We start from the raw sequence: 24,362 nt of genomic DNA on the forward strand, positions 1-24,362 counted from the left end.
GTAAAAGTCGCTAGATTAGTTTTTGACAAAAAAAGTCGCCAGGAGGATGATTTGTTTGCGTGTTACAGTCCAACCACTTGCATTTCAACATGGGGGACATTTTTTTTCTGAATCTTTTTTTTTTTTTTTTTTCTCTTCCTCCCATCCTGTAGCCTACACGCGCCCCACTGGTTGAGAACCACTGCAGTACAGCGTACAGCACGTCCGTCCATCCAGCGCGTTCTGGTAAGAAATCTAGCTTCCTTTTATTGGGAGTGGTCTGATCAGCTGGCAAATCAGAGCTGATGAACAGGGTTCTACAGGTGTGTCAATTAGTGTCTGTTGTTGCAGGTTGTGAGAGAGAGAGGAAAATAAATAGTCCACAGCACATATAGCGTAAAACCACAGCAAACAATAGGAAAACCACAGCAAACAATAGGAAAACCACAGCAAACAATAGGAAAACCACAGCAAACAATAACATTTTAAAGCAAGAAAAATAAAGTATACAAAATAAACTAGCTCAATCACACTGCTCCACTTATTTTATATTATATGACCCAAGTTCCTTCCAGAGGCTATTTTGCAGAGGCACCGTGGCCCTGCCAGGTGCTTAGCGCCGCCCAAGACGATTGTGATTGGTTTAAAGACATGGCAATAAACCAGAGCACGTTTTTCTCCCATCCTGGGATGCTGTGTGGAACAGCCACAAGTTCTGGCAAAGCGAGACTAGTGTGGGCTAAAACACACAAGAGGCCTCATTCTCCTTGACAATAATTCACCACGTGGTTACAATGGGGTTACAGTCGCAGGTGAACTCACTAATTGAGATCAGCGTATATGATGAAATGATGGCTTGTTTTGAAGGTTAGGTTATGTAATCACTGTTCCTAAGGGTGGCAAGTTTACATACATTATAGCCAACTATAAATATAAAATGAAAGAATCATCATCATTTCCACGCTACATTGTCTATGTAGCATAGCTGCAACTTTCGAAAAGTGGGACGTCAAGTTGTCCACATCAGGGACATCTTTCTTGACCCACCGCTTCTTAAAAACTCACGGAAAATCTTTTAAGAGGACTGTTGTCGATCTAAAATGAAGACCGATGTAGCCTATTTTCTTTGCTTGTCAGTGCTCATTGAAGAGAAACTGCTAGTGGCAAACCCACCAATGCTGCTGCCGTACCTTTAGAGTGGAATGTTTTCTTGCATGCTACTCAATGCCAGCATCTGTTTCCTTTGGTGTGGCTGATGGGCCACCAACGCATCACCCCTCTGTGCATGCATTAATCTCTATAGCAGCAGGAACACACACACAACCCCCCACACCCTATTCAAAGCCAGATAGTGTATCTTAACGGCTTGAAGTCACACAAACCTGGTGTACTCAGTATTGTACAGTAAAATGTTCTATTTTAGAAAAAGAAATTACGCTGCCACCCAGTACAGTAATAGTCTGGTCCTTTGCGCCGTGTGTTGTTCAGTTCAGTCAGCTGTCAACACAACACAACAAGGTTTCTCTGAGCTACTTTTAAATATTTCTTTCATGGAAAAAAAAGAACAAAAACAAGTCCCTTCAGCATTTATATCTGTCTTCCTGATCGCGCAAATCCACATCAACATAGAAAAAAAAATACAATTTAGAAAGGTTTTTAATAACCATTTGTGCCTAACAGGAATTACAGGGTGAAAAGGGCAACTTCAGTACCTTCAGAGAAACAGCGGACAGGATGTTTCTGATGGTCCCGCCCAGTCCAGATGTTCTAGAATCCAGCCCTGACCGCTGCAGGATTTGTGCTGTGGTGGGGAATTCTGGTAATTTGAGGAGATCACATTATGGACCTCTCATCGATTTCCATGATGTCATTATAAGGTAAAGAAAGCTGTTTTAATCTATTATTGTCACAATGATTTGAGTCAGTGTCTTTTTTTTTTCTCAATGTCAGAAACTAAAACTCAAAATTCAAGCAGTCCCCCGATGTATTTCTGCCAAGGACAGTGACATGTGAAATATATCCCTCTGCACTATTTAGAGTGAACGCTGGTCGAATCAAAGGCTTTGAAGCAGATGTTGGGACCAGAACAACTCATCGTGTCATGTATCCAGAGAGTTCTGTGGATTTAGATAACACCACTCATCTTGTGCTGGCTCCATTTAAGACGGTTGACTTTGACTGGCTCACAGGGGCCCTCACTACAGGATTTAAAGCAATGTGAGTGATATTTGTATGGACTATGTGATAATTGGTCCCAGCAGTGTTCATTTTGTAAACACAAACTATTATATATGTTCATTAACAACCTTTTTTTCTATAATAAGATGAGACACGTGCCGTTCTCATCATGCAATATCGTGCATAATGAGAAAAAAACAAGAGTGAAAAGTAGTTAAGTAGTTTTCTCTCTCTCTCTCTCTCTCTCAGTGGCGGCGCCAGAGATTTTCTTTTGCTGGTGCTTTGGGGTTGCTAGACGTTTCAGTGAGGGTGCTCTGAAATTTTAAGTTTCCCTTGACACAAATAGGCTAACGTTACACACACTCGCGCAGATGCCCACCTACCTCCGCCGCGGTTTACTAAACGAGCGAGCGAGAGAGATTGAATTAATGAACTCTGATTAGCCCACCAAACATATTTCAAATACCAGCCAACAAGCCAGGTTCAAAAAAATCATTACTGCAGCTCTCATACACTGGCTCAGAAGATTAATGCAGCAGGCCAAATACACCACACACGCGCATGTATCCTCACACAGTTTTCACATTTGCACGTATGGTCAAAATACTGTAGTCATATCTTAATATATCTAAATAAGCCACGGAGGGCGAACACGTTTTCTGGACTAAAAATGAACCGATGTCCAGTGCGCTGTGTAACTTTAGATTTGGTGATCCATTTATTCACATTTCTGTAAAACACATTTACTGTAATGCTCTTCTACGAGACAGAGATAAGAGTAAAGTTCTTATATGGACCCCTATCTGCTGACTCACCCACTGTGGCCTGGCTGTGCGATCCCCTGGTCTAATGTCATGTACAGCAGGGTGACGTTAAGCATCCTCAGCCGTAGCCTAATCACGGCCGCGGTCAGCTCATCTTCCTCCGGCCGCTTTTCTTCGTCCCGGTTGGTGACAGGTTCACCATATCTCCCAGTCTCATTTACGGGTTTTGATAAAGTCTCCACACCTTGACGTTGAGGGAGTAAAAATGTATCCATTGCTAGCGTTAAACTCACTTCTCTAATCCTAACGGCTCCAAATATTGAGCTCTTCTTCTTCTGTGTGAATACGTTACTGCAGAAGTAAGGTCCAAAGTTCAATGTGTGCTGCGGTGCTGCACCCTTTGGCCGAATATTATTACCTGTGTTTTTTCAGCCTAAAAAGAATCGGTTTGTTTTATTAATGTATTTATTCATTTTCCAAATATAAATTATACTATTTACACATTAACGATTTTTTATTTATTTATAAATCAACCACAGCAATTTCTTGGGGGTGCTAAGGGGGTGCTATGGCAATCCTAGGGGTAGCTACAGCACACCCTAGCCCCTCCCTGGCACCGCCGCTGCTCTCTCTCTCTCTCTCTCTCTCTCTCTCTCTCTCTCAGCGTAGCTGTCACACATAGCAGTAGGCATTTGGCAGAGGCAAAAAAGAAGAGTATGGAAAGCCCTCCAGTTCAAATATACGAGATTTCTTAATGTGATGTCACTTAAACGACACGTAGACAACATATTAACAACATATTGTCGATGTGTTTTCTACATGTTTTGTTGTTTAAGGGTCATCAACACATTCATTTTCCACACGTTAACAACACATTGACAACATTCTAAGTAGTTCTGAGCATTTGGCCACTGGTCCAGGTTGAACGTGTGATTGATTAGTTCCCATGCATTGCAAAGCAGTAGGGTTAAACCATTTCTGTAAGGGTTGCCTACTACTATTTAACATGCTAAGGATCCTTTTATTTGCCCTTTTCTTCCTTTTTGCATAGCTTAGGAGGGTTTTGGGGTGAAGAAATAGGTTAGTGCACATTCACAGTTTTATATCATAAAAACAAAGAATTGCGGGAGGGAAAGCATTTTCTTTAGGTAGCATCTTCCCTACTTGCATTACTGTTATATATTGCATTAATGTTGATATTGCACCGCATTTGACAGTCAGTATAATATAAGAACACTGGCATTGCATTTTATAAATTATTCTATCTTTTTTGACCACATCCAAACATACTGAATATTTTCCATCAACAAGATTTAAACAATATATCTGGATGTATCTTAAACATACAGTGGGGGAAATAAGTATTTGACCCCTTGCTGATTTTGCAGGTTTGCCCACTTACAAAGAATGCAAAAATCTACAATTTTAATCATATGTACATTCTAACAGTGAAAGACAGAATCCCAAAGAAAATTCCAGAAAATCACATCATATGAATTTATTAAAATTGATAACCATCTGATGAGGAAAAACAAGTATTTGACCCCCTGGACTCCCCCAACTCTTTTGTTGCTTTGGCGGTGTGCTTAGGGTCGTTGTCGTGCTGAAACACCCATCCTCGACCCATCTTCAGCTCTCTCACTAAGGGAAGGAGATGTTGGTCCAGAATTCCACGATACATGGCCCCGTCCATCCTCCCCTCAATACGATGGAGTTGTCCTGTCCCCTTGGCTGAAAAGCACCCCCAAAGCATGATGTTGCCACCACCATGCTTGACGGTGGGGATGGTGTTCTTTGGGTTGTACTCTGTGTTCTTTGCCCTCCAAACACGACGAGTTGAGTTGAGGCCAAAAAGTTCTATTTTGGTCTTATCTGACCACATCACCTTCTTCCAGGCCTCTTCTGAGTCGTCCAGGTGGTGAATGGCGAACTTCATGCGGGCCTGTACATGTTTCTTCTTGAGCAGGGGAACCTTGCATGCGCTGCAGGATTTCAATCCATGACGGCGTAGTGTGTTACCAACCGTTTCTTTTGTAACTGTGGTCCCAGCTGCCTTCAGTTGAATCATCAGTTCCCCCCTTGTGGTTTTGGGATGATTCCTCACCGTTCGCATGATCAGGGACACCCCACGAGGCAAGATCTTGTGTGGAGGCCCAGACCGAGGGAGGTTGGCGGTGGTGTGGTGCTTCTTCCATTTCCTGATAACTGCACCGACAGTTGATCTTTTCTCTCCAAGTTGCTTTCTGATTCTCTTGTAGCCCATCCCAGCCTTGTGCAGATCAACAATCTTGTCCCTGATGTCCGTAGAAAGCTCTTTGGTCTTGCCCATGGTGGTGATGTTGGATGCTGGTTGTTTGGGTGTTGACAGGTGTCTTTTATACAGGTAACGAAGTGAGGCAGGTGTATTTGATGTAGATAATTGGTTCGGATTGGGGCTGTGTCTTAAAGAAAGACTAACTGGCTTGTAGGAGCCAGAATACTTGCTGTTTGTCCAGGGGGTCAAATACTTGTTTTTCCTCATCAGATGGTTATCAATTTTAATAAATTCATATGATGTGATTTTCTGGAATTTTCTTTGGGATTCTGTCTTTCACTGTTAGAATGTACATATGATTAAAATTGTAGATTTTTGCATTCTTTGTAAGTGGGCAAACCTGCAAAATCAGCAAGGGGTCAAATACTTATTTCCCCCACTGTATATAGTTACAAGAAAGAATACAAATTCACCCTTTTGAAAACAACAAGAGAGCAAAGAGTAAATACTTAATGCTATGTCTGCAAATGCTTAATGCTTAAATGCTCAATGCTTAAATAGCTATTTTATTAACAGAAAATGTTAGATGTTTCAATCTGCATCTGGCTTTACATCACAACACCCACAGAGATATATATATAATGTTTTAATTGTTGTTGCGTTAGTTTCATAATCATTTGTAAATAGTAAAAATCTTCAAAAAATACCAAACGTAATATACATATCTCACCAGCTTTCAAATAAACATGTATTGTACTCAGCTTTAGTGCGTCACATTTTTATATTAATGAACGTCCGTTACATTAAAGCATTGCCAAATGAGTTTCTACAAAGCTAATTAAGACTATCAGCTCCACACAACTCTCTCTGTATTTCTCAGCATGTCTATGTTCAGAAGATTGTGGCGTCCGGTGACTTTCGCGTGCAGAAGCTCGAGTGAAGATAATTACCTCTTCTTAAGAGTCCATGTTTTTTTTAATCCTCCCTGTTATTCCTGGCTACTAGAAACTGCGTGGAGGAGGGGTGGGGGCGCTCGCGCAGTCACGGAAGGCTTGTATCATGTGGACGTGTTATTACTTAGAATTGTTCATGGGGGCGGCAGAAACTACGTACTATAGCTTTAAGTTCCATTATGAATCTTTATTAAATAGTTTCACTTCAACATAAGCACCAAACAAAATATGTTAGTAATTTCATTAAAATACATTCATTAACATAAAAATATAGATTTATTTCCAAAGTTACTACTTTGACATTTGAGGTATAGAGTATGTCCATTTGTTGATGTCTGAACAACGCATCAACGTATAACTAACTGAATGCAAACCAAAGGCATAGTGCAGGTATATAGGTTTTTATAAATAAAAACAATTACATCAAAGGTTAAATAAAAAAAAAAGAGCACTCTTTTACACTGAGAAGGGTGTTTACACCTCCTGTACAAAACTACAGTTCAGTGCAATCGGCCTTGATGCAGCCGCTTCAGGCAGTGTTTTATCTATGATTTGTATTAATTGCAGACAGTTTCTTATGCTTTGGAGTAGAAAACTGACTCTCCAGTAACACATTTCTGCATGTGGTCAGCTACAATGTTACAAAAGTCCAAATCAGTTTTCCTCCACTAGCTGTTCTGAATCATTTTAATCATGCCATTGAACCCGCTGATTATGGCAGTAATCTAGTTTTGACTTGAGGACATACTGCACCAAAAAACAAGCTAAAGCAGCCACAATTGACTTGCACATATTGCTCTTCAGTCAAGCCTGTTTTTTGTCATGAAATATTGGCTAATATTACAACACTGGAAACCAGTATCCGAATCTCCAGATATTAAGTTAAATACACTAATTTTCGTTAATACAAAATAATTGGAATATGCATATTGTATTATGCTATAAATGTTCTGACATTTTGTAATCCCTAACAAAGGCATTCACATTAAGAGCAATCACTGCTTTACTTTTCTTCATTCTTTTTTTTTTTAACAGGCCAAAATGGATAGTAAGAAGAAAGATCACCGCTAACAAGGATTTAGTGAGTATTATTTTGAATACATTCAACAATAATTTGTATTGGCTGCAAAAGTCATAGTTCATAAAAAACAAGTTTAAAGCCTAATTATGATTCATAACAGGTGATGATCCTTAATCCAGCTTTCACAAAATATGTTCATGACATGTGGTTGGAAAATAAAGGTTATTACCCCTCCACTGGCTTTCTGGCTTTGGTTCTTGCCCTGCATATCTGAGACGAGGTAAGTTTATTTTTAAATTAGAGATTTCCTTGTGAATGTCACCAGTGTTGCTTGAACACACTTATGATTGACAAGCAGATGCATATAATTGATGGCGGATGGAAAAGCAAGTAATGTCATTATTTAGCGAGACTTTAAGCAGGCTGGTACTACATCCTCGGTTTCTGACATTGTTAACTTTTGTTTTCCTAGGTCAGTGTGTTTGGTTATGGAGCAGACAGTGATGGAAACTGGAGTCATTACTGGGAAGAACTCATGAACAAAAAGTTAAAAACTGGAGCACATCCTGGAGATACAGAGTATAGAATGATCCAGAAGCTAGATGAGCAACAGAAACTCAAGTTTTATACAGGGTTCTGATGTTCCTCAGCATTTAAAGGAAGGTTAATCGTATGTAATGCCAAATGCCACTTCTGAAGGATTATTTGCATGAATTACTGACAAGTAGAGACACTGTGTTTACATATATTTATATACTCACATATAAAGCCAACTATAGAATGCACAAGTTGTGATTGTGAAAAGTAATTGGAGTCATAATAAAAGTCATGGATAAAAATCTGTGTCAAAACATCTTCTTGTGAATAGGAAAGGAAATGGCGAAGTATACTGAACCTAATTTAATGTATTTACTAATGTGATAATTGAACAATATCATTTTTTTATGTGCACTTTCCTGTATTTTACTCATTGTATTATTCTGTATTTGTTACTGGCTGCCAAATACAATATAGTGTTAAGCACTTAAGCATGTTATGAAGTTAGCTATGCCAATGAAATTCTCTTAAACTTACCTGAAAAGTTTCCATTAAAAACTATGAATGTGTGTCCCAAATATTTAGCTCCAGAAGATAAATGAAATGTGTCGATCACATTGCGTCACAGCACATTCTCACAAATTATTGTTTATTTACTTTTTTTGATTTTCATTATTAATTTTCTATGGTGGATATAAACATGTAAATATGTATGTATGTAAGTGTGAGTATAAACAAATTTTAAAGACTATGTTCATATTAAATGGATATTTGTTTGACAAATTTGCATTTGTTTTGACTTTTACTTGAAGCAACTTGTTACGGGAAGCAGAGAATAGTGGACCCAAACGCAGGGAGAAGGCAGGCAGGCAGGCAGGCAAAAGGTTTGAACGCTGGAAAAAACACAAGGAAAAAAACTCACAGCGAAAACTTACAAAACAACGCAGGGTAGAATCCAAAGGAAAGGCACCAGGCTTAGACACGCTGACGAGGCACGAACAGACAGGGAGGAAACACAAACGGACACAAACTAGCAGGGCACGGACACAAAACGATCTGACAAGAGACAAGGGAAACACAAGGGGTGTTTCTCAATCTCAAGAATGCAAAGAACGGACTTGTTTTCTTGGGGAGAACGTTCTTGCTGGTTGTTCTTGGAAGAATGAACTCGCAAGTTCACAAGCACAGAAAATAACTTCCTGTTATTGCTCTACACTCCCAGCACAGAGGCTACCTGCAGGGCTCCAAAATACCAGCTAGAAATAAAAACCACAACAATATAACCACTTTGTATTAAAACTATTGCAATAATATTGAAAAATAAAACTAATTGAGCTTTAACTTTATTGTTTATGGTTTAGCTCAAACACCCCTTATTCAAAAGAGTGGAATGCGATCCCTACTATTATTTACGGTATAAGTTTAAGTCTGTTTAAATAAAAAAATAAATAGGCATGCACTGGTGTATCCTATGTGTTCCTATTAGTGTTATGTGGAATTATCATTTCTATATTATTGTAGTGCACTGTATATGCCCAGGGAGATGGAAATTATAAAGGTTGGTTCTCCCCTTTAGTCTACATAACATGTCATAGCATGTTACCACTTTATGTACAACTGTTAATTTATCATACAGACTGAAACTCGACTTCTAATAAATCAGAAAACAAATATGAACTAAATACCAAATCTAATGTAGGCTATAGCCTCTGGCATAATTTAAACAAGTCTCCCGAAAAGAAACGGGTATGTCTCTCTCCCCCGCCTCTGCCTGCTGCGCTGTGTGTGTGTGTGTGTGTGTGTCTGTGTGTGTATAGTTTAACTCCGAAACGACAGTTAACCACAGGTTCCCGTTAATCTTATGATGGACATGTGTTGTGATATTTAAACAAACGATCTGTCAACGGCGAAATAAAAGCCTCTTATTTACGGGACTGGTCTAAAAGACCTCCGGCTTACAGTGGGGTCTCCGAGTGTGACTGTCCGAGCGACGAACTAGCGGCCCCGGCAGGCGCAAGCCGGCGGCCACGTCACTTTATGGAGCACCGAAAACTTTTGAGCAAATTGTCAATTCTGCAAAGATTTTCCCAAGACCTGCCTACATTCAAAGTCTAAACCGTTCATTTCTCACCTAAAATGTTCTCAGAAGTGAATTTAGTGATGAATAAGATGGCGAAACTTCTTAAAACTGTCCCGTTTTTGGGCTGTCTAGGTACCGTAAACCCGACCATCATTGAATGCCGAAATGAATGTTGGGATACAGGTAGGGATGGCTGACGCGAAACTGACGTTCCGAAGTTTTGTCGAGATCCCGAAGCGCAGAGTTTCGAAACACTGATCCGAAGCGTGATTCAAAACACCCATGTCACGTGACTACGGCTAAATGAAGCATCGGAGTGTTTCACAAGTGTTTTTCGACAGGTGGCATGGTCCGCCGAATCAGCGTTTGATTGACAGGGTCTGGAACAAACCACACAATCGCACATCTGTATAAAGTGAAGACAATACATCTTGACCTCGTGGGTTTTTGTGAGAGGAGTTTGATTTTGAGATAGCGGATTTTTGGTGATATTGTGACATTTATAGTGCGATTTGTTTAGTTATATTTAGGCTTACATTTAAATTTACACATTGACTGATAGGCTAGAGACAGACAGAGTATACATACAGTGACACATTAATAGATAGATAGATAGATAGATAGATAGATAGATAGATAGATAGATAAAAATGGAAGCTCTGTTTTCATTTTCATTCAGAGCCACAAATGTCAACATCAGGCCCATCATAATCAACATCAACACCAGTAGAAACACAGGACAGTTTATGGGAAAGTTTTGATGATAGTATCTGTGAAACAGTGAGGAGCCTACAAGCCTTACAAGCTTCACATATTACAAAAATATATATATTTCTTTAATGACTCGTTGTCAAGGTTGTTTCAGATCAACACCTGCAAGTGACCACTAGGTGTCATCGTTGAGACGGGTGTTGGATTGTTTCGAAGCCTCGACACAATATGGCACATTTGCTTCAACTGTTTCATTGTTTCACGAAGCCTCGATCTGCCCACCACTAGATGCAGGTACTGCGAAGTTCATACAAGTTACCAACCAGTGCATTCTCGGTAAAATCGGCGTGTCAAGAACTTTTCTGCGATTCTTAACTGTTCTTGGTGAAATGTGAACTTGTGTATTGGGACAGTACTTTAGCAACACAAGATGACGTTTCACAGGGACACAGGGACACAAGTCAATAGAAGAACACAGATTGATAAAACGCCCAAGAACTAAATACACTGGGTAACGAGGTAACGAGAGGCAGGTGACACAGCAGGTGAAACACATTAGGAGAGACAGAGAAATCAACAAAGGCGGGAAAACACAGGAAGCAAAACTAGACAAGACAGAAAACAGACTATCAAAATAAAACAGGAAACAGAAATATACAATGAACAGGGAAATAAGGAAACAGAAATATACACAACGAAATATACACAGTAACTATAAACAAAACAGGAAACATACTAAATTACAATAACAGGCAACATAAATGTCCATGACCACAACAAGAAGCATTTTTTATTTTATTTTCCATGCATCATTATATAAAAACAAAATTTTCTAATTTTGCAGTAAGGGAAAAAACATGAGCATATTTATGTGTGAGACTTAGTTTGATTTAAAATCACAGTACTTAATAGTGATGTACGATACCACTTAATTCCTATTTGATCCGATACCAAGTAATACCCAGGCTGGTATTGCCGATACCGATACCATTTATTTGTAGTGTGATGTGACAAATAGTTTAAAGTAAAGTAAAAAAGTAGGCTGCTGCATAATGACAAGACAATAAACTACTCTCGTTATAAAGAAAATCTCAGAGGTTGAAAATTACACACAAATAAAGAAATTACACACACAGCGTCACTGCTGTCTTTACAGCTAAAATACAGCCAGACATGACTCATTTTGCGGTCAGCCAGTACCATAGTCACTCTGCAGTCTTCGTAGCGGGAAATTAAAGAAGGGCTGTTGCAGCGGCCGGCTCCGTCACAGAGCCGCAGTGCACACACAACTGACCGGCGGAAGGAGAAGTAGTTCATTCCCCTAACCGGATATAATTAGACTTTTCAGGTGACAACAAGTTACTTATGATAACATAAACACTCACTCCAAATTACTGAGTTTAAATATCGATCTTTTTATATGAGAATCGATACTAGAGCAGGAGACGTTGGGATCGTAAATATCGATACTTTAGTATCGATCCGCACATCACTAGTACTTAAGTAAAAGTACAAATACCCAGAGACATATTTACTTTAGTAAAGGTAGAAGTACCACAATGACAACCCTACTTAAGTAAAAGTAAAAATACCTCATTTTAAATGTACTTTACGTATTAAAAGTAAAACTACTAGCATAATGATTTATTCTCTTAATGTATATATTCTAATAATTTAAAAAAACAGTATGGGCTGTGGCATTTTAATTAAGTTAGTTTTAGGTTAATTTAATTGTGCTTACCAACTGTGGCCCAGTTTAAATTCTGACTTACAATTCTGGTTATCTATCAGGGTGATCTGCATGAAGCTCGACTTTGCATTATTTCCCACGGGACAGTGAATGCTGCACACATTTATCTAGCGAGAACACACGGGCTTGGACAATAAGTACGTAACTTCACAGCTGAGGAGGACCGGGAGTGTTTTTGAGATAAATATGCAGGTTGTATATTAATCCTATGTGAACGGATGCTTCACATATGACCAAGCAGAGTATCGGGAGCAGCAGCAGTAACGGGAGTAGTGGTAGTACTAGAATAATGGCCATTTTACAGTAGCCGCAGCCAAGCTGGCGCGTGCCACTCTTTTTTTTTTGGGGTGAATGAAAGGCTTGATCAGACAAATCAAATCATCGACATTGAATCAAATTGAAGCATTGACGGCAATGTTGCTACCAGTTCTGCCGTTGGTTATTTTTTTCTTCTTCTTCTTCTAGTCCGTAAAAATAGCAAAGACGGTAGCCTTTCCTCATTAGCGGTACCTCTGTTCAGGAGAAGACTGCAACTAGTGTTGCAACCACCACACGCGAGTATAAACAGTTATGGCAATTCCATGACGTCACATTTGCGCACGCCAGGTTGGGAGCGGCCAGTGTACTTTACGCTTAAATGCTATTGAAGGGTGGGTCTTTGCGTGGCGGTGCAAGAGCAGCTGCTGAAGGTTTCCCTGCGGACTGCAAACGTGTGTCGGTCAGGAAGACGTTTTGGCAGAGGGAAAAACTGATCAGAAAATGTAACGAAAATGTAATGGAACGTTCTAGAAATGTAGTGGAGTAGAAAGTTAATGGCTGCAAAATGTAACAAAGTAAATGTCAAAAGTATGCACTATTGATTCTACTTAAGTAAAGTACAGATATGTGAAAAATGTACTTAAGTACAGTAACGAAGTATTTGTACTTTGTTACATTCCACCACTGGAGAGGAATAGAAACCAGTGTCTCCAGGCGAGCACAGAGAATATGGTCTGATCTATCTTTATTCTCCATGCCAAGTATGAGCTCTAATCCTTTGGCAGGAGATATGGGGTACCCCAATGTAAACTTAACATTTTCAAACTATAGGCCTAATTCAGACCTACCTCAAAACTTTTAATAATGTTACTGCAGGGGTTGTGCAATAACTTCATAATATGATGCATATAGGGTTGTGTGTAGGTTGCTGTTATCACTGTTTTCCCAAAAGGAAAGTGGTGTGTTGCTTTTGCACTGTAATTAAACTGTCAACTGTCAAATGATGCAATACTGCCTCAGGCTGTTTCCCACATAACTTTGTACTACACACCTAAACTGTTCATTGTTTGTATATTGTTTAGTCTCCCAATTGTCCCATGTAGTACATTTCAACTCCTGGTTCATATGTAATGAGACAATGGAAACCTTGACTAGAAAAGAAGGCAATAATTTGCCTTTTTATTTATTTGCTTAAGGCAAAGAAGGGAACAAATTGTTGCTAGTGCGAACCATAACTATAAACTCAAGTTAAAATTTAGTTGAACAGTGGCCGGGTTGGTTCAGTGGGTAGAGCAGGTGCACATATACTGAGAGGTTTATACCTTGACGCAGAGGTCCAGTGTTCGAATCCGACCTGTGACAATTTCCTGCATGTCTTTCCCCTTTCTCACCTAGCTGTCCTGTCAAATTAAAGGCGGAAAAGCTAGTGGAGTGGCTAAGTGATATATCGTTCAGTTTATGATACAAGCGTGAAAATTGGCATGAGCAGTCTCCATGGGTCACTTGACAAGAAAATTGTCTGAACCACTTGAAATTTCAAGATGGTGGCCATTTTTCAAGATGGCCGACACCTTAGTGGAGCAGTTAAGTGATATAGTGGTTTATTTGATGATACAAGCATGAAAATTGGCATGAGCAGTCTCTGTGGGTCACTTGACAATAAGCCACCTACAGCTACTTGAAATTTTAAGATGGCGGCCATTTTTCAAGATGGCCACCACCTTAGTGGAGCAATTAGGCTTAAGAAATCATTTAGTTGGTGATACAAGCATGAAAATTGCCATGAGCTGTCGCAAAGGGTCATTTGACAAGAAACCGCCCACAACAACATAAAATTTCAAGATGGCGGCAATTTTTCAGGATTACTGCCACCCGCCATGTGGATCTTTAAATGATACATTTTCTCATAGAAATGTATTGGGTTCCTCAAAAGACTTTGTCAAGAGAGGTAGTTTGACTGTGTTTTGTCTGACTCCTCACCCATGACCTGTCCAGTTTGGTAAAGCCTGTCAGGAGTTGTCTCCCACCGGCATAGCTCTCAGGGTTCATTGAGGTACACAAGCTCCCTTTAAACTAACAATTATTAAACATGTCAAATTAATACTGAGAGGTTCGGAAACAAAAATAAGATTAATAAATTAGCACAGTTGTGGTGCTAAACGGACAGTGCACCAAACTAAAAATTGAGCAATGACTAATACTGAATGTCAATAAGAACAGATCCAGAGGCAACAGTGACTCTGGCTGTCACAGCCATGGAACCATGACAAACAAAAAGTATCTCAAACAATACTAAGGAACTAAACTGAAAAATGTCACAGTGATAGTCTGGTGACAAAATAAAACATGATGCGCCGATGTGGCGAGGGGAAGCCGAGCCATAGGCCTACACTGGAAAACATAGAGGACTAACACTGGCAAAATAAACATGCAAATAGGTTCTAGCAGGGGCAACTACATAGGCATGTGAAACTGAGTCCATATCTGAAGCACTTACACCTTCCAGTACATGCCTTGTTGCACCCACATTTGGTCAACTCCCAACAACTCTCTGCAATAGGTGGAAGTGGAGTCCAGAAGACCTTCCACTCTTTGTCCTTTTTAACCCATTCCCAGTCGGATGGGCTCGGCATTTGTGGATGTCGCTTCAATGCCTGTCCCCACACATATCCAGCCTCATAAGAAGCACATGTGGCATGCTCTTTGAGTGCTGCTTGAGTTGGTGGGATCAAGTCATATTGTCTTTGCTTTCTGACAAAGAGATCAAGCCTGGCCTCGTTCACAGTGCCATGTCTGCAGCAAATGTATAGGCAGACGGCGAGGGTTTATCCTTTTACCACCTTTTACCAAGCACTTTCATGTATGGGATACAACTAAGTTCATGCCTCAACCCTACACTTAGTCCGATCGTTCATCCAATGCCATTTATATCCCGTGCGATCTGTACACCATCCGGTTAACTAAAACCCCATTAACCTTGGCTCGGCTCTCCCGCGCTGGCACAACCTGTCAATTCAGGTGCGGCTATCTAACTGTTTTGGGGTAGATTAGACAGCATTTTGGGATACTAACTTTACAATTAGCTGACATGAACCATAGTGAACCCCACTCTGAGTTTAACAGCAGTGATATATCACCAGTGTGCCCTGGTAGTGCAGACATTCAATCTTGTCTAATCTATCTATAATCAACAAATCAACAACTGTATTTTGATGCGTTAAAAGTTGTTCTTTAGAATAATCTAAAACATTTAAAATAAAATGACACCAAATCGTCCTTAATGAAAAAAAAAAACAATACATTTCTATCGGAAAATTGATCTTTTGAGGATCCAGGGGTCGGTCATCTTGAAAATAGAAATTTCAAGTGGCTGAGAGTGTTTTCTTGTCAAGCAACCTTTAGAGACTGCTCATACCAATTTGCATGCTTATGTCACTAACTAAACAATTATATCGCTTAACTGCTCCATTTAGGTGGTGGAAATCTTGAAAAAAAAGGCCGAAGTCTTGAAATTTCAAGTGGCTCGGACAATTTTCTTGTCAAGTGACCCATGGAGACTGCTCATGCCAATTTTCACGCTTGTATCATAAACTGAACGATTCTGCCAAACATAAGCACTTAGCCGCTCCACTAAGCCCCAAAAAAGTTAAATATAAAAACAAAGCCACAATAAACATACATATTTTTTGTGGTTTTTAATTCACATTGTGATTAAAAAAATACAGATAGACCCATCAGCAGCACTCATGTTTCATCCCCACACAGATTAATGGAGGCTGAAAGACATCTGTTGACAGACTGGTTACCTCATGTATTGATGACCTACTTTAATTCAAACCCATTTTATTGTTGTTGAGCATGTGGCAAGGATTGATGAGATACATGAAACTACTACGACAGCACTCCAGTTTGAAAGAATTTATAGCCACACAACAGGCGTTTCGTGCACTGCCCTTCCTCAGCGTGTGAAGAGTCAATTACAAACGATACTGCACAGGTAGAGTACATTATCCACAATTAGCCACAACCAGTCCAGATCATGGTTAGTAAAAAAAACAAAACATCAATAAGCAGTGAAAAATAATTTTGATGTCTGAAACTGAATAAAACTAAACTTCAAGAAAAACTAAAACCAAACTTGAACTACATAATCATGCCAAAGAAACCAACCACAACAATTTAAAAAATAGAATAATTTCTGTTTTGTTTTTTACAAAACCGAAATGTTGGCATCGTTATGCCGAATGACATACTGTGAGATTCTGCATGGGGTGAACAATAAAGGTTGTTTTCAGCAACAAAGATGTATTTGAATACTTGAATACTAGTACATATTAAATGCAAAGTGAGAGGCCCTGGCAACCTGTGAAATGAAATGTAGACAATCATTAATAAGTAGAGTTACATTTTTTACACTTAACATTGAACTTTTTATGTTTATTTTAAATGCATAATTTTAACATTAAAACAGTAGTCGAAACAGGAAAACTACTTGCTAAATATAGAAAACAGAAGGAATTAGCTTCCACTATTTCTTCAGTTAGATCTAAATCTGGAGATGTTTTGGTAACACTTTATAATAACCATCATTAATAGATGGTAAATTGATAGTTAATTAATCTTTAGTTAATTGTCCTTTAACTTAGCAAACAGTCATTTTACTGTTACCAAACAATGCAATTATTATAAATTAACAGTTTATTGTTACACACATTATATCGGGTAATGATTATAAAATGTTTGTAAACCTTTAAGAAACCATGTTTAAAACATCTATAAACATTACATAGATTTGATAATGTTTAAAAGTAGCTGTGTTTCTCCTTCTTATCGGGTCTCCAGCCCTGCAAACTGTTGGCTGGTTGGTTTGTGTACAGAAACCATAGCAACGCACAGAGCTGACCATAAGCCTGCAGTGAACACCCCGATTGAGACGCATATTCCAAAAGCACTGTATACATGTCCAAAGAATGCCTCTAAAACCCGAATAATACCAGAATATCCCACATGTATTAATCGGAAAATGCTATATTTGGAAAAAGGCCTTATTCTGAATATCCAACCAGAATATGCTGTTTCAAATTCAGAATATTGTCATATTCAGAATAATAGTGGAATATTGGTGTGCATGTAAACGTACTGAGTGTAAACCACCATTGCTCCATAAATATGGGGCTACAGCTCAGTCTTAACATTTATGCATTGTATTATGCTTATAGTAACTGAACTATGGGTGCAAAATATCCAAAATAGCTCAGAAAATTAGTGTTAATTTAACAGCGCTGGTCACTTGTAACTGCTCACTATCACTATAATACCTTGCTCTCTTTCTTGCAAGAAACTCCCTAACTACTGGATCTTCATTTTTCTTGGCCCTAAACTTTGCAGCCCTCTCGTTGTTGGACATAGGCATCTAGAACAGAATTTCCCTTAAAACATCAAATCTGTACTTATAAAGCAATTAATAAAGCATTATGAATTAATTTAAATGCTAATTGTTTGAATAAATAGCATACAAATAAGAAAAGCATTGGCCATATTGGAGTCTCCTTAGTTAAGTATGGACAGACATAAAGACAAAATATGCCTTAAAACAGTTAAAAAACACATTAATGTTACATATGTAATTTATAAAACATAATATATTTGTATGCCTAGAGGCTTCGAAAGGTCTGAAAGTGAAAACGAGACAGAGCATCAGCCGCGGGGACATGGCGGGCAGTGATGATGAAATTATTCATTACCGCGGACCATGTGATGCTTCTCATGAATGACATGATTTTCCTACACGAAGAACGCCCTCTATTTATTATGCTGACAACTGCCTGATTATCACACATGACTGAGATGCGTTTAAGCTTACAATGATACCCCCAGACGCGGCAAGCTACAGCAATGGGGTAGATCTCATGCAGGGCGGATGAATCAGACTGGGAACATTTGGGAGGCCAGTGGCCTGCGAACCACTGGTCTTGAAAAAAAAAAAAAAAAAAAACGCAGAAGGGGCAGCGTCGGTAAAAAACCGCAGGGAGTCCGATGAGTTCACCAACTCGTCGTAAAAGAAAGAAACTCTGTTCCAGTGCTCCAGAAGATGAGACCAAAAACGCAAATCGGAGCGGCACCCGTCATCGAGAGATATGCGATCGTGCAATTGAAAGACGGAGGACGCAGTGTCCAGCAACGGAGGGAGAGCAACTGATGTTTAGAGATGATGACGGCGGAAGAATGGGATTCAGCGATGCTGCGAATGCGTAGCAATTTATCGAGCGGGATAGACGCTTTCATGCCAACGGAATCTAGGGTAATGCAGAGAAACTCCAAACAGGTGGCGGGACCGATAGTCTTTGCCTCGGACAGGGGGACGCCAAGGGACCCAAAACAGCGGCGCAACCTGCCCAGGGACGCCCCGGAGCCATCGTGTGGGGGGGGGTCCACGAGAAAAAAGTCGTCCAACAAGTGAAGCACCGAGGGCACCCGCACCCTGTTAAGCAGGATCCAGCACAGGGCCTCGGAAACGTGGTTAAAAATGCACGGGCTGCTACGGCATCCGAAGGTGAAACGCATCCCAAAATAGAACTTAGAGTCCCACCTAACGCCAAAAAGGGGCCACTGCGAAGGATGATGGGCACGACTTTAAATGCGTCAGTGATGTCCGCCTTGGAGAGCCAAGCGCCAACCCCCGCCAGCTTAATCAATCTAATGGCGTTATTGTACTGTGGCATAATGCAGAGAAAAAGGGACGGCCGGAATGAGACTATTGATGCTTGCGACAGGCCCTTTGTGCGGCGCAGATAAATCAAAGATTAGGCGTTTCTTCCCCGAATACTTCCGAGAAGCCACGCCGATGCGAATGACGCAAAACACCGTGAACGGAGACGAGCTGAAAGGTCCGATGACGTAACCCTTATCGACCTCCGACGCCAGCTGCCGGGAAACAGTAGCGTGGTCGGAGACCGCGGAAAGCAGATTTTTAGCGACGAACGAGACGGAAGGAACCTCAAGCATGCCCACTCTAAAACCTTGAGAAAGCCCAGAGAGCAGGTGATCCAGCAAGCCTGCAATGACCTGCACGCCGCTCACGAGCATCACGAGGAGCTCGAGTTACACCACGGACCAGTCCACCCAGACGTTGGACCGTGCGAGATGCAACGCAGCTTTGCTAGAAAACACCTTATGCTATTGGAAGAAAATATTCCTTCCATACTTCAGGTTCAGGTCGCCAAACAGCGCCAAATAGGAGTCCAGTTCTGGTCTCCGGCCCGGGTGCACGGAGCAAATAACGTCCTGAAACAACCCGAAAGCAACCAGGAACTGTCCTATGGACAGATCCTTGCACAGCCTGGGGTCCGTGGACTTGAACACCGCAGAGAACCCGTCCCCAGACACCAGATTTCTCTCGCATTCCGGGGAAGGCAGAATCAGGCTCACCAGATTCACATCCTTGCCCTGCAAGATTTTCGCACGCAAGCGGGCAGAGATATTGGCAGCAGCGGGAATATATGGCCTACCTAAAAACGGGGTCGGAACAGAGGTGGCCAGGGAAAACTCGTTATCTCCCGGGGCTGTAGGGGCAGGCAGAAGATAACCGTGCGCCGGCAGATGACATATACTTACTTTAAAAAAAAAACATGAACAAAGTGATATGTAGTCAGACTGAAGCACATCACACAGCCACAATCTATTCCTCATCTTTCACAAACAGGGACAAGAGCAACTCACAACCCTATATGCATCATATCATGAAGCTATTCCCCTGCAGCCTCAAGCAACATTATTTAAAGTTTTAATTGAGGTAGGTCCAAATTAGGGCTATAGTTTAGAAATATTTAGTTTACATTGGGGTACCCATTTCTTCTGCCAGAGGATAAAAGCTAATTGGCATGGAGAATAAAGACAGATCAGACCATATTCTCTGTGCTCACCTGACAAGCAAGCTTTAAATGAGATGTTTTTGGATATTGCTGACATAAAATATATATAAAATTCTCTGTAATGCAGCCTTGTATAACATAAACCCTCTGATTCACTGTGAGTGTAAGCTCTAAATGATAACACACACTTTCAACACGGGCCTTCCAGCCAAAGGTGTTGTCCATATCAACACCAAGGTGCCTATAGGAGCAGAGCTGATTGATTGGTTCATCATTTATGACCTGTGATACCCTCTGGTCCATGTCACGACCAACTCCTCAGTTTGTGAAATGGTTGAATGAGATTGTTGACATGGCACCACAGGTCTCTATTTTAGCAGACTATGCAAAAGTACTTGTGTCTGTACAGGCTGAGGTAAAAGTGTGCCAAAAATGCCAAAACACATGTTGTGTACTGTACCCATGCAAAGCTATATACGTCTCTGTGAACAAAAACCTCAGCAAAAATCTGCTTATCCTTTTAATTTCCTGAAAATACTTCCTAAACTGGTCCCTTCTTCAGTTTGAAAAGGTAGTCTAAGTAAAGGCTACAAACGTTATAGCTACAAGCTGTACTTTTAACCATGGTGATTGATATGAGGATCATCTTCTGAATATAATAATTAATATGTTAGGCCTACCATGAATTGATATTTAAAAAAAGTCATTTATTTAAAACAACTAATAATGCAGTGTGATGTTAAATCAAACTAAGTCCCACACATTTTTTTCCCTTTAGTCTCTGCTATTAACATTCAACAACTGCAAAATTTGAAAATTGCGTTTTTAAATAATAAAATAAAATGAAAAATGCTTCTCTTTGTATATAGTTTATTTTTTGTTTTTCACAACAGTAGCCTAGAAGTCAAAACAAATGCACATTAGTCAAACAAGCCATTAGGCTGTAGTTCTAAACACTCAACTGTAGTTTGTTTATATAGGCCTAGTATTTTTCTGCGACAAGGCAAATCAAAGTGCTTAGCATAAAACACTATTTTTTTCATTATTGGTATTTTTATTGTATAAATTTTCACGTACAACGTGCAGCAATTTGTTTTATTTTTTTATGTGCAGCAATCTTTCACAGACGCAGAGCGGTAATTACCACGTCACTTCCGGAGTCTTCAGCTGATTTTTTTTTTTAAATGTTATTACGGTGCATAACTTAATGGAACAAAACTGAGCAACGTGTTGTTGCTGGTGACAAAACCACTGACTATATATATTTATTAAATGGCTTGCTTATATTCTATTATACCATGGTCTGGGTGGAGGAGAGCTATCAATCAATCTGCTGAAAGAAGATTGGTGTCGGGGTCCTGATCACCCTGTCGTTGTTGTATTTGCTATAACAACCGCCTCGCTCTACATTATCCCTTACGTACATTGAAGCGATACTAGCGTTAAAGACCCGCTGATCGCTGTCTGATTCTGTGAATGAATGCCCACATTGCATTGTGGGACATCGGCTTTGAATGCGCCCAGCTCGGCTCATATCGTAGCCTACTGTTCTGTCTTATTTACTGTAATATTTCACCGGCAATAAGACCGAAATACTATTATTAAAATAAAGAAATGCATACCATGATAACGGCTAAATAAATGTTGATAGATATAGCGTTATAGTTCTAAAAATACCAATAATATCAAAGCTGTAAAACAAAGGCAGAGTGCCACTGTAACTTAATTCCAGCGTTCTAGAGTGCAGCGGAACAAAGCTAAAAGACTGTTACTGATGCTTTTGGAAGTTATGGCAAAAAGAACATCTTATTTTTAGCAGAAAACAACAATATTGACTCAAGATATTTTTCCACATGATAAAACTGATGTCCATTGTTCCAAAAATGGCAATAACAAATTTTTGACCAAAATTGAAGTTAAGGTCTTTTGCCTTTGCACGGCCAGGGGCGTAGCAAGCTTTTCAAAAGTGAGGGGGATGGATGTGATTTGTTTATGAACAATAAAAATTATGGAAACAATGACAGATGGGTACAAAATGTATAACATACAAGATATAAAAAGCTTCCCATTTAAATGAGTGATACTAGAAAAGTATAAAAACACATGAAAAATAAGTTCGCGTTTAAAGTCTGTGTAGAGAGAACGGTGTCGTACTGTTTGTTAACATGGGCAAACGGAGCATAATCTAATTACGTATGTGGTAATTTGCATAAATAGCACAACAGATCTAAACATTGGGTATAGCCAGCTGAAAATGTCTTTTACTGTTTTATGTCAATAAAACATTTTCACCTGGCTATACCCAATATTTAGATCTGTTGTGCTATTTATGCAAATTACCACATACGTAATTATATTATGATCCGTTTATTATGAATGCTATAATGTAGCTAATGTTACAGAACGTTATACTTCTTACATGGGAAACTACTCGTACATATTAGCTTTCATTTAACGTTGCTAGTGAAGTTAAAAAGGTGCAGTTACCATCCATACTAAATACAGGCTCAGTGACCACCAACCGGGTCAGACAGAGATGCACTTCCTCCTTCACTGGGAAAAACTTCACTAAGAGATTTACACCTTGGAAAAATAGCCCAAAAAATAAAACTTCCCAAAGTTAACACCAGAAGAGAAGCTGGTAGTTCTCCTAGGAGAGGGGACAGCAGCTCTACTGACAGCTAAACATGGATCTGCCTGCCTGAGGGACTCACAACCACTTAGGATCCCAAAATTACAGATTTGTTTAGTATTGTATAGTAATTATATTAGAATAGTATATATGTGACACCTACATATTTAATATATGACATGTATTGTAGGCTATGAATTTCTGTAAACTGCTGAGAGAGAGAGGGAGAGAGAAAGAGAGAGAGAGAGAGAGAGAGTCTAATTACCTCCGCTGTCTGAAAACTCTGTTTTCTGAACGACAGTTGACACATCAACGTCCTATGTGAAGGTATTTCATCATCTGCTGTCTCAGTGTGTAATCCCCTGCTGGGTCTTTTTACTAATAACAACTGTTTTTGTCTTCTCTGAGGTGATTTTCGACCATTTTCGACGCACTTTTTTTGACATTCTGAACTACCGCAGAAATGTCAGAGCACGTCACGTGACCATTCTAAGCGAATCACGTTGTCAGAAATTGGCATCAGCCAATGAGATTGCCCTTTTAGAGTCAAATCCCCCTTTTACTTTCACGATTGGTTGCTGATGAAAAGGAAATTGCCATATTTGGATCCGACAGCATTGTAGAGGAGAGAGCTTTCCAACGGTATATAGTTCGACGCGAGGCGTTTGTGCAAAACTGCGGAAAAACTGCAGAAAAAGTGTAGGTGTTGAACCCTCTCACCGGGAAAAGTGTGGGTGTTAGAACACCCACATCTCCCACAGGTGCGACGCCCCTGAACGGCAGCATACTGGACAACACTGTGCCCGCTGTGGAAACCTTCAGGTTTCTGGGATCCACCATCAGGACCTCAGGTGGACTTCCAATATAAACACCACCAGGAATAAGGCCCAGCAGAGGATGTACTTCCTGAGCAGCGCAATTCATTATAAAATTAACAGTGGGCCATGTAAAATATGCGCAACAAGCTAATTTTGATTTTCAACATGCAGTCTAACTGCAGCACTATTCAGTTTATTTGCACGTGCAGTGGCCTGACTGTGGCCCCAGGGCATTTTCTTTGCACTAAACAAACACAGCTCAGCAACAACAAAGAAACAGATTAAAGCAATTGAATTCATCTGTGACGGTGACGAGTGTGCATTGAGACGGAGGAGGATGAACAGATGGCCCTCTGGTGCAGTCAAAACAAACTGGAGCTGAAAGCTCCTAAAAACTGTGGAGAAGACAATGGACTACAGGAGGAGCAGCCCAACACTGCCCCCATCATCATACTGGACAACACTGTGTCTGCTGTGGAAACCTTCAGGTTTCTGGGATCCACTATCCACTGTCATTAGTGCGAGTCCACCAAAACGTGCTACAACCATAACAGAT

At 40.1% G+C, this 24,362-nt stretch overlaps 2 pseudogenes; one reads left to right on the forward strand and one right to left on the reverse strand.

Moving 5' to 3' along the window:
* Positions 1 to 773: 773 nt before the first annotated feature.
* On the forward strand, positions 774 to 8,270 carry LOC114567776 (CMP-N-acetylneuraminate-beta-galactosamide-alpha-2,3-sialyltransferase 1-like; annotated as a pseudogene).
* Positions 8,271 to 18,527: 10,257 nt separating this feature from the next.
* LOC114567777 (uncharacterized) lies at positions 18,528 to 19,571 on the reverse strand (annotated as a pseudogene).
* Positions 19,572 to 24,362: the final 4,791 nt, after the last annotated feature.

The sequence above is a fragment of the Perca flavescens genome, chromosome 14 (assembly GCF_004354835.1).
Source record: "Perca flavescens isolate YP-PL-M2 chromosome 14, PFLA_1.0, whole genome shotgun sequence".
Taxonomy (NCBI): Eukaryota; Metazoa; Chordata; class Actinopteri; order Perciformes; family Percidae; genus Perca; species Perca flavescens.